General features: G+C 40.9%; 1 protein-coding gene across 5 annotated transcripts in view; it reads right to left on the bottom strand.

Moving 5' to 3' along the window:
• The window catches only part of ADNP (activity dependent neuroprotector homeobox), a 33,278-nt gene that overhangs the window by 12,490 nt on the left and 8,425 nt on the right, over nt 1-12,363 (bottom strand). For 2 of the 5 annotated variants that reach the window (XM_019510239.1, XM_019510241.1), the window contains one exon: nt 1,048-1,269. The exons of the other annotated variants lie outside the window; for them this stretch is intronic. The gene's annotated coding sequence lies outside the window, so the exon portion shown is untranslated. The remainder of the gene's footprint in view (nt 1-1,047; nt 1,270-12,363) is intronic. 5 annotated transcript variants of the gene reach the window in all.

The following is a 12,363-nucleotide window of genomic DNA, read 5'->3' as shown; positions in this document are numbered from 1 at the left end:
CTGGACAACGCCCCTAAGTGGGCCGAAGCTGACCTGCAGGCTATATTTCGCCCACCCGTGGGCTAGCTGATGACCAAATTCAATTCATATACATCTCTATGATATTTTTTTTCAAAAGATCAAAATGATTTAGGTGCTTAAATCACTTGGGCACTTTTTTGTTGTTGAAATTTTTACCTGTCATAAGCCCCTGGAAGTAGAATTTTCATCCAAAACGACTATCTTTAAAATCTTATTACATTACAGGTAAAGGAAAACGCTAAAGTGAAGGAAACTGAGAGAAGAGATTCTATTTAAGTCTTTCTTCTGTGGTTAGATATTTCAAGAATATTAGTGTTACTCAGTTTTAAACAGCATTTGTAGCAATGGAATAATTTATAGTTCAAATTTGCTCTTCATAGTCTATTTTCAAACCATATAAACAAGGAATTTCAGAGATACCTCACACTTACACAGATATCACATGCATCCAAATATATTCGAATGAATGTTACACAGATTAGTTATTGATACACTCTATCTTCAGGATACTTAGATCAACAAAACTGTAGAAAAACATTTAGAATCTGTGTGCCTAAAGAGTACCTACACCCTTTGCCCTTACAGTCTCAGATCTCAATGCCAAGCTGAAGACAGGAGCCCTAATGAGCTTGGCATAGCATTTGTAGCATCTCCTCATCCTATTCAAATCAAAACATTTTCCATTATCAAACAGGTAATCCTAGTGCCATTCCTCATAGAATGAGATGCAGACCAAAGAACTATGTGGCTAGAGGCACCTTTGCAGTTTTAGACCATGGCAATGAACTATTTTTCTACCAGTTAGTCCTTCCACAATAGGGCTAAGCCATTCTAGTGATGCTATATATGGGGAAGCTCAAACTCATGCTGTGCTTCTTCTGATCCAGTGTCTTTCACAAGCAATGATTTTATGTATTAAAAAAATCCAAGCTTGTAAAATGTATCTTTACTCCCTTGGAGTGATTCTTACCATTCGAGAAATTAAATAGCTCAAATAATTTGTCAGCCTTTGAGAATTTTACTCACCCACTTGCCAAGTGTACTTTTTTTTAAATCATCATGGTAAAGGCCAGGAAAAGTTTTGTGCCTGGGTTGGTAAGGTTTCATGACTATTTTGCAAGGCTGATTCAAACAAACTAGTTATTAAGTCTGCATCCAAGCCATTGATTCATTTATCAGGATTTTCAAGCAAATTCCAAGTTGGTCCACAAGGCCCTTTTCTCTTTCAAGTCCCTCTAAGACCCACTTCTACAGAGACACATATAAGAGAAAAGTTAACCACAACATTGTTATTTGCAAAATTAAACATATAAAACATTTTGCATCCCCATGCTTTGTTGAATAACTGCACAATCTGTTGAAGTCCTCCCATCTTTTGACTTTTCCCCAATTTACTGCCCCCTTCTGCAGGATCATGCCCCAGTCTGTAAACTCCTTTGGACAGATAGCATCCTTTTACTTGGACTGTGAAGAGTTTAGACCACTTTGGGGTTCTGTCAATTAAAAAAAATGCCATGTGCGCCAAGCTAGATGCCCAAAAAGCATGGTGAGGAAGTGTTTGATAATGGAAATGGGTATTAGCCCTAGGGACAGATCTCTATGCCAGTGAAACATGGTGTTAGAATAAAAACTGACACACAATACATTAAATCTGAAAAGTAACATTACATTTAGTTAGTCCTGTTTCATCTGTGGTAAAGTCATTTTGCCCCACCACTGTCCCTTGCTGACAAAGGCAGAAGGACCGCTCCTGGCTTGCTCCAGCCATGGACTAGAGGGAGAGGCTGCATAGGGAGCTGGGTTCCACCGGGGACAACAGCAGCAATTCCCAAGTTCCTCTTTCCCCCACCTGCTCCCAGCAGGGGACCCTGGGGTGACCAGGGAGGGAGCGAAAGTAGAGTGGCTCTGGGACTTCCCCTGCCCCAGATCATTTGGGGACAGTGGCAGCACCCTTGAGTGGGTCCTCCCCACCCTTGCCATGTACCTGCTCCCTGCCCAGCTACCTAGTGTCCCAGGTACTGTAGCCATGCCTCATCCCCATCCTTCACTTGAGGAAAGTAGTAACTGTACCTAGAAATCTCAGCAAGTGCAGTTCATGCAGCAGAACTGGTGAACAAAATATCTGTGAATTTGGTCAAGAAATCTGCCGCCATTACCTCTTTTATGCCACAAAGAATCAAGCCCTGCTCTCAACATCAAGTCACTAAACACAGTAGAGCAACCCACATATTCAGCTGATTCTTTACAGCCAGACGTATGCAAAATCTGCATCACCAATAAAAAAATTTATGATGCAGTACTACAGAATTCAAGTAGGATTTGAATAACTTAGAGTATTACTAGAATTCAATCTAGGAGGAGGAATAAATTTTAATGTCACCACACAATTTTGACAAAAGTCAATTAAGAGTGGGTTCTCAGGAGTGATAGTAGAAACTTGAAAGCAAAGAAACCCCTTACATTTACGAGTTTCCAGTGTTTTACTAGAAATCGCTAGAATCCAAGATTTCATTTAAAGAAAGTCTAGTCCTTTCGGTTGTAAATACCTGCCCCCATGTATACCATTAATTGACATGGAGTATACCCTCAGTCAGAGACAGTGTGTGATAGCAAAAAGAGGGGTGAACTTCAAGAATCAAATTAAATATCTTTAACAAATAATTACCACTATTTAAATTCCAAGTAATGTTAACCTTAATCTCTAAAGGGATTGGATATTTGGATTTAATTAGTTTGTCCAGTGCCACTGAACATACAAAAATATACCCTGATGTAACTCCACGCAATATAAGAAAACAGGCAAGTTATAGCTAGGGGGAGCAAGTAAGAAGATCTTTATATCCCCTTGCCCTGGTTATTCATTGCCATCAAAAGGACAAGAAACTGTTCAAGATTCACTTATCTTCAAAAACACAGAGCTTTTGTACTCTTACAATGCTCCTCTCCTCCATGACTTGCCCCAACACAAATACACAGTAAAATCCAAATCTCCAGTCCCTTACAAATCAATCTTAGTAATTTTTAAATCTGTTCTGAACAGTGTGGAGGCCATCCTGCATTGTAAACTTCTTTAGAAAGCTGAATGCAAATGATCCTTAAGAAATCTGCCTTCAAAGAGGAAACCCATGAAAGTTTATTCTAATTTGAAAAAAAAATACATCTGACTGTAGTCTAAATGAGACCAACCTAACTTTCTACCACTGAACAACCAACAGTAATGGAGAGCCACAGATTAAAAAAAAAACAAAACAAACTGTTAAGGCCCATCAATGCTGATATGTTATTGCTTCAGTGCCTCCTTGCAGACTCGGGATTGAATTTATTAGATTTTAACTCAAATCAACCCCAGCACACACAAATCCTTTTTGCACATCTGGGAAATAAACAGAGAAGCATAAATAGTGGGAGCTGAGAGACTGTTTAGACACAAAATGACCCCTGAAGACCAGGAAAAATCTCTAATAAAAGATATTGGATTTACCCAATTATCATGTTTGCCTATGTCCTTAGACCAACACAGCTACAACCTGTACCCCTGAAGCCCTGATGAGCAGAACACCCCTTTCCCAAAGAGTAGCATTAGGAAAGGTAAGCATCCTACAGCTCTGCCATCATCTGATTTGGTCATTCTCTACAGCCCTAGAGCAGAAATCCTGAAGGGTTCAGGCCTGATCACCCAAACACACCTGTCTCTAACATTCTGGGGTGTGTTCTCACCGAGGAGACAGCTGCCCAAAATGAAAGGTCATATTGCACTGCAGCAGTGAAAACCAACAGCTGGCCATTTTATAAATTAAAAGTTTGGAAAACTGGAGAAAAACAGCATGATTAACTACACTGTAAAGCCCCAAATGGGAAGACTGCCTTTTCTATTTTGCATTCTAGTGGAGACAAACTTCATATGCTCACCTATTGCTAATCTCGATTTATAGGGAAGGGAAAACTTACATGACAACAAGCTTGATCTAGAACCTCATGTACAGATTACAAAATGATTAACATCACTTTTTTAAGATGGTGAAATTGAAATGCAGGGACACAAGTGACATCTGGAAACAGAACTCAGGTCTCCTGACTTCTAGTCCAACACCCTAAACTGATGAAGCACTTATTCTCTCCATTTATTATTTCAGTGGCAACTAAGGTATAGAATGGATTTTCACAGTGCCCCACATATTTTTGCGTTTATCCTAGTTATGCCTACACAACTGATTCATCTACTTCAGTCAGCCTCTTCATAATAAAAAAAAAAAAAATCACATAGCACCAACACACATTCATGTAACAGGTCAAGGAGCTCAAGGAAATCTGCACTTAAATAATTCTGCATTCCCTGAATGTTATCATCCCTTGCCATCAACCATCACAATGTCTATGCAGAAAGATCTGCCCATTGGCTAAACTATTTAAGTTTATGTTTGAGACTCAAGTTGCAGTAGGTGCCTGCTCCTCCATTTCCTTTTTCTCCACCTTTTCTAGATTTGTGTTCTACCCACAGGCAAACTGAAAAACCCAGGTTGATGAATTCTCATTCTACCAACTTTGCCTGGAAAGATGCAAGTTGCAATGAAATCCACACTGAAGCACTGGACAGATCAAACAAATGCTTACTCAAAATAGCAAGTATAATATTACTCTTCTGGTAGTAAAAATGGACTAACAACAGGCCTGTGACCAAGAAATCCTTAAAATCAGTGAGAATACATCTCCTAGTAATAAGCACTCATGGATCTGCAATTTATTCCTAAAGAGGTCCCCAATATATACCAGTACTGGTAAATCTAAAGTACTGATAGAATCTCTTTGGGATAAGCCCTTATTTTTGTTCTGTATTTGTACAGTGTCTAGCATAATGAGGCCCTGATCCACAGCTTGGACTTCTAGGTGCTACACTAGTACAAACAAAACCACTGCAAGTTACACTCTTCAACGGTCAAGCTACATACCACTGGGAAAGACGGGCCATAACAAAGTGGGATGTGTCCTTATCAGACTGTGAACTCCATTTTGTATTGCAACTTCATAGTGTATGTTCCAATTAACCTTTTACTTAACTTTAGATTAGGGACTATGGCTGAGAGGCTATGAGGGAGCAATCTAGTACCATTAACTACCAACTACAGGTCCACTGCTCTGGGACAATGGGTTCTAAGCAAAGGTCTTACTGGAAGAAGAGACCATGACTGGTTAACAGAACTGACAAGTTTCCACAGAGGAAAGAAGCTATCTTTTCTGCCTTTAATTGGAAGATTAGACTGTATATAGGATAGACCAGCGGTTCCCAAATTCTGACAGATTGCACATGACCAATTTTAAAATGATAAAACTTTAAGTACCACCAGCAAATTTCCGTCATATAAAGTAATTATAATAAATCTGTTAACATGTACCACTGACAGGCTGTCTGCATACTACTGGTGGTACCCGTACCACAGATTGGGAACTGTTGGGATAGACAGATCCTCCTGCTTTTTCTGAAATGCTAACCAGACACCCAGAACTAGGATCAGTGATCTGGCCATCAGGGCCAAGATACCTATGGGATTCAACCGTTTGGTCCACTTGCCCATAGCCACTGAGTACTTAGCCAGTGTCAGTAGGATCAGTCAGTACTGGACATAAATGAAAGCCTTCTAAAAATCAATTACAGTCTATTCCCTTCAAAGAGCTTGGATCAGGCCTGTTAAAACCCTGAAGGTCTCAACGCCGGGTAACTGCTGCTTCAATGAAAAGTCACTCTAAATATTATAATTTAAACTGCACTTCACACAGTGCAACATTTAGAGTCTGTTTCCCTGCTATCTGTACTTTCACTATTTTAAGCTGGTTAGCTGCATTAGTAAAAAATAATATTTAAGACAAAAATTGCGTAACATCTTTAAACATTCCCAAGAACACGGGGAGGTGTGAATAATAATGTTCGAGCAAAAATAGTTATAAAAATGATCAAGAGGGAAAAATTAGTTATTGTGAAAGTTCTCTGCCTATTTGTCAGATGGATTAACAGCACAACTACTAAAGTGAAGAGGAGACCACAAAATCTACTGGGTTTTGTTTTTATGGACACACAACAAAAGCAAGAAAAAAACAAGCCCAGTATGCAGCTGAAGTTTACGGCAGGCCCATAAGAGAATGGTAGACAGTTGATTCCTCTTCATGGTACCAGCAGCTCAAATTCATCTTTTTAAAACTCCATTTTTTGAATTGCTCTCTAGCAGATAGGCCTCAAGTGACCTTCAGCTCCAGCATGCTACTCTTACTGGCTCTTTAAATTCCAGATGGAGACAGCTGCAGACCAACAGAGGCCACTCAAAAAACAAAAAAACACCCCCTAAACTGCTGCGGGTTGCACATCCTCCTCCATTATGTTAATTATTTCCCTTTTATTTGGAGGGTGATTTTTAAAAACTGTTTTAGCCTTTAATAAGAATAAATGCCTTCATTATGTAGTATAAAGCTGTGAATTTTATATCCCCGAATTAAGGCAGCCATGTAATCCAATCCCCCTACCAATCCAGCTACCAGGTGACAGCCAGGAAACCAGAGAATTACTTCCAAGCAATGGAAAAAGATAGGAAAGGGTTTTTAAGATTTCTAGAGAAAATACAGAATGTTAGAAAACAAGATGACTAACTTGAAGTAACATACAACTTCCCGCTCCTCATCAAACTGAGTTCTACGTGGTGATAGTATTTTTCTTTTTCTGTATGACAGCACTACACATTTTCTCATGCAGACAATCCCATGTGGTTCAGGGGCTCATGCAGAGACACAGACACAAAATAAGAACATTATAGGAATGCACGTGTTCACCACTACAAAGGTGGCATTAACCACCTTATTTGTTTTGCAGGAAAGGAGAGCAAAGTTTCTTCCCTCCTCTATTTACCTTCTTGCTTAAAACTCCTGTTCTCTAAACCCAAAGAAACTGCTTTCCAATCCATAATGAGTAGAAACACACTTTCCAGTTAATTTTAATAAGGGGGACTTGTATAGAGAAGGGCCTTGGCAGCCCATCATCCGTTACTTCCAGACAGACATTATGTAAAATAATTTTATAAGCTTTGAACATAATGAAACTGAACAAAGTTTTCCCTTAGCTTATAGGGAAATCTGCCATTTGAGAAGTGAAGTGTCCATCAGGGAACAGTGTTTATACCATTCTGGTCAAGTTCTGTCACTTAAAAAAAACCAAAACGAGAGAATATTTTTCCCTGAGCTAAAACCTTCAGCTTGCTTACTATTAAACTCTGCTTCTGAAAAATAAAAGCAAAAAAAACCTTCAGTGTCTCTGAAAAGTTACTCGAAAAGCCTATCTTTATGGTTTGTGCCTTTAAGGGCAACAACGCATTAGTAACTAAAACTTACTCATAAGGTTGTGGCTTTTATCGAGAAATACTCAAACCTTATAAGCTATCAGAACATTATGATCTGAGAACTAACCTTGCTGCCTAAGGGAACACAAATTGGGCAAATGGACTAATCTCAAGTAGTCATCTTGCGGCAAATCTTCAACATAATTCCATTTAAGAATTACAAATGCAAAATTACACCATCTCCTCGTAATTGGTAAGGTGTCAATTTATGCCACTTTGATGCATCTAATCAAGTGAGCTTCAGTTTATGAAAGCTTGTGCCATCTACTCTGGTTAGTCAAAGATGCAAATCTACCCTGCCATCAATTTTACATCAGACTAACATGGCTTACCACATCTCCCAGCTCTATCAGAGAATGGAGAATTACTGTATGATCTTCCAAAACCTGTGCACCTAAACATTTCAGTGTTTTTATCTTCATACCTCTAATTATGCGGGTAAGGAGCTCATTTGCAAAAATGCATTTTAAAAAAATACATTTTATGCTTGTGGTTTTCAACCCAGGGACCATGGACCCTTGGGGATCTGCGGAGCACATCTAGGGGATCTGCGAAAGGCTGTAAAGATGGTGGCTTTGCTCAAAAGGAAAGCACCACCAGTGCTGCTGCTACTGCTCCAACTCCCCCCATGGCCAGAGACCACTCAAGTGCCAGCAGCAGGCAGCCCAGTGCCAGCAGGCAGAGCCCATGCTGTGGCTGCTGCTCCAGTTCACCCTGCTGGCAGATGCAGCTGGGCAGCCCCACCGCATCCTGCCGCTTCATGTGGGACCCGGTGACACTGCAGCGCCGCAGCCCCTCCGCTCACTCAGCAATGTCAATCTACAGACCGGAACAAGCACATGTGAGTGTGGGAGAGACACAAAGACAGACAGACAAAGCAAGTGAGTGACTGCATAACAGTTTGGATGGAATTCCCATTGGGAAAATTGGCAGCGTCTTGAGGCACTTAAAGCTTTATTTGGAACAATAAGAACTGCACATTTTTAATGAAAGGTTAGGTCCTACAAAATTGATAGCAGCCCACAAGAAAAAGTCTGGTGAGGTACAGGGATATATATTAGCTTAGTCTCTGCCCCAACTCTTCATCTTCACAGCACGTCTAACGTGTGAATGTGTGAGGGTCTGACATGGTGAATCCCTGGATGAATGGTTGCCTATGCACGCAGGGGACTGTACCTGATGGCTTTCATCAAGAAGCTTCAACTCTGGGTTTCTCGAGTAAGAGAAAAGAACTTTGACACAGTGGAAATCTTTGACAGCTTTCTGGCTGAAAACAAGCTGACACTGAACAGTGATGTGAAAAGCAAAATCAAGGAACACTTGCTGGAGCTCAAATCTCAGTTTTGCCAGCATTTTCCTGAGATGGGCAATGAGACTGAGTGCATATGTAACACCTTTGCAACTCTAGGTCCTGGCTGCCAGCTAAAGAAGAACAATTACGCGAGTTATCCTCTGAAGGGGGGCTGAAACTCGAATTTAAGCAGGAACCTCTTGCCCGATTCTGGCTGAAAATAAAAAAGAAGTACCCCAATCTGACAGATAAGGCCATTAAAGTCTTGATGGCATTCACCACCACATACTTAGGTGAAAGCTATGTACTTATGTGAGATGGGTTTTCAGCCTCAATATCAATAAAAATGAAATACTGAAACAAACTGGATGCTGAGGAAGATCTAATACTGAAATGGTCACCCATCCTAACAAACTTTCATGTGCTTTTTGCTAAGATGCAAGCTCAATCATCTCATTAGAAATGACAAAATGGTGTGTTTACAAAATTGTATAATTGTTATTTTAACAGTGCTTGCCAATAATTATCTACTTATATTCACTACAAACACAATAGATTTCCAGAGGTGTCTGTGCCTCCATTCAAAATTTAAGGGTCTGTGAATGCAAAAAGGTTGAAAACCACTGTTTTGTGCACTAGACTAAGGTTGGATCTTTAAACATTTTATTTCTATTTAGGAATCTTATGCCTTTAAATAGCCAAGGGTTAAGTATCCCAATACTCTTCAAAATGGACATTGATTTTTTTTTTTTTTTGGAAGAAAAATTGCCTAGCAGGGAACCAAACTTGCTGAGATTGTATTTTTTTAGAACAATTGAGTATGTCAACACTGAAATAATTTTCCATTCCTCCTCTTGCATAGCTCTCCCTGCCAGTTTCACTCACTCTCTGGGATCTCTGCATATCACACATCTACATTTCACTTCTAAATAGAAGCGCAGAATATACTAGCTGGAAGGAAGAGTCAATCAAGAGGAGGAAGAGAACAAGGAGATGCCATTTTGATATCTAAGCAGGCAAAATTAGGGAATTAAAAAAAAATGAAAGACAAAGTGACAGAATGAAACCAAATGCAAGGAAGTGAACACAAGTTCTTGAACACAGAGGTGCACTGATACATCAGTCCATATCATAATTGGCACTGAGAAAAGGAAAATAGACGACATTGCCAACAGACTTATTTTGGCTGATGTGGCCAATAATGTCGCTGATAAATGCTGTGTGCATGTGCACAGCTGCAGCATACACATAGCCAGCCCAGTAGCTTGGAGAGCAGCATCTGGCTGGTAAGTCTGCTGGCAGGGGATGAAAGGGGGCAAATCAAGGCCCCTGCAGTGAGAGAGGGAGTACGGCTGGGGAATCACTGGGGGCATGTGCCTCCCCAATCTGTGCACAAGGTAAGGGCAGGCTGGGGCAGTGCCAAGCTTTTCCCAGAGGTGGGGGTTGAGCTGGGGCTGCACTCAGGGCTGGCAGTGGCAGCACTGGAAGTGTGGCCCAGTCCAGCCCAGGCCCCCCACACCGGGAAAAGCCCAGCCCTGGCCCCAGCCCACAGCAGCAGCCCACCCTTGCCCTGCACACAGACTGTGGGGCACATGCTCCCAATGGCTCCTCTGGGGGTACATACAGCAGTGGGAGCCGTCCGTGTGTCTCAGCTGAGCAGCACCTATCTGCCCCTGTTCCAGCCCCACTCCCTCCCTCACCACAGGTGTCTTGATCTGCCCCTCCCACGCCCCTTCCCCCCATACCCCAACAGACTTACCAGCTGGACACTGCTCTCCAAGCTGCTGGGCTGCATATGGGCAATCAGATCAGCATTGGCTGATACGGCTCATTAATAATCAGTCATTGGTATCAGCCCAAAAAATCTTTATCAGTGCACCCCTACACTAACACTAAGAATTGTTTTAATTCATAGTGGTAGTATATCATCCAGGCAAATGGTCCCATGATCTGTACTCGGACAGCCTTTATGGTGGGAGCAGGGGGGTCAAAATCTTTGTCAAGAAAAGTGTTAGGGCAGAATGTAGTCAACAGGTTAAACCAATATTTCAAGTTGCTTGTCATAACAGGCAACTTCCCTTACTCCCCCCAACCCCCCCCAAACAACTCAGGTCTCGCATTTCTTTGGCTTGTTTATTTAAATTAGCTAACACTGTAATAAAATTCCTTGTATACAATAAATAATTCGGGTATTTTGATTTTACAGAGAAATGCAAAGCAACAAGACTACTTGGTACCAGTGATACTAGGGACACCTACCCCACCTGGGGAACAGTGACCTTAACTATTAAAGTACCACCTTCTGAGCTGGCTGCTATAGCTGAAAATTTCAGTTGCCCAACTACAATTAACCAGAACTGAGCACCAAAACCACCTAGATTTATTTGTATTTTTTTTTTAGTCCCAACCACCTATGGTCAAGACAGAAAACTGGAAGATGCCAAGGTGGAATTTAATCAACTTCAGATCTCCTGTATAGTCCAGACTCGCACAACATTAGTACTTGCCATTGGTTTGGAAGAATAATATAACACCGCCTCCTGAAAGTGCTTTGATTTGAGTGTCTCCCAGGCAAAGCAGCTCAATCCTGCAAAAAACAAAGACTGCAATATCCCCCAGTGTAAAGGCGGGAATAAATAAGCATCACAAGCTTGCACATGGCATCATCCCTTTACTCCAAAGGATCTATGCTTTAAGTCAGTTGCGAATTTAAATTGATGAGGTGGAGGACAACCTGGACCTCTGGAGTGCTCAGTCACTCTTAATTCCTTTGCCAGCTCACAAGAGCACAGCTGGGATTTTTATGAATGTTACAAGCCATTTCTCTTAAGACTGGACAGAAAGAAACACCCTGTCAGAGATTTAACAAAAAATGCACTTTGTAAGATACAGAACCAATCTCTACCTAATTTAGTGGACTCGCTCACTGCTACTTCCACTCATGAATGGATTTCTTGAGACATCTGCTCTTTAGACCCAATTTAAAAAAAAAGATGGCTCTTGGATGCCATGTATTCATTTTGAAAGTTCTTTATTAAATTTATACTTTTGTGTGGGCATCTTCTCTAAAAAGAGTATTCTCCCTTAAAAAAAAAAAAAAAACACAAAAAAAACTGAAGCCACAAGATGAAAGCTAATAATTATGCTTCTAGGTGACACTGCAGAGAGATACAAATATACTGGTCCAACTCCTTCCATGAATACAACTGTTTGATCCTTCCTTTCCCTGCTGCAGCCATTTATTTTGCTGTGGAAACTTAAAGAAACCTCAAGCATTTTATCACTATGCTCATAGTTCACTGACTATGAACTGTGCTGTTCTTAAAAAATCTGACTGATGCTCCTCTGTGCAAGATGGGTAAATCTATGCCCAGACATTCTCGACCCAACTGTGATATCTGGGATTCCCACAAAGCATCTGTGCTCAAACACAGGAAACTAGGGCTGGAAGGGATCTTACGAGGTCATCTACTCCTACCCCGTACTCATGGTGTGGTCATCCCTGATGCCATGTCAGGAACACCTTATCTTACTAATGTAAAAAAAGCCCCGACTAATTTACTAGAAAATGTTTCCATAAGCATTCACCAGGTATAAAAAGTAAAGAAATGACATTTCACTGGGAAACAAAGCAGATAGCAAGCTTGCAATAAATGCCCCCAATAAAACCAAACT

This window comes from Gavialis gangeticus, unplaced genomic scaffold (assembly GCF_001723915.1).
Source record: "Gavialis gangeticus isolate Ggan-Ray unplaced genomic scaffold, GavGan_comp1, whole genome shotgun sequence".
Taxonomy (NCBI): Eukaryota; Metazoa; Chordata; order Crocodylia; family Gavialidae; genus Gavialis; species Gavialis gangeticus.
This window is presented reverse-complemented; position numbering and strand designations above follow the sequence as displayed.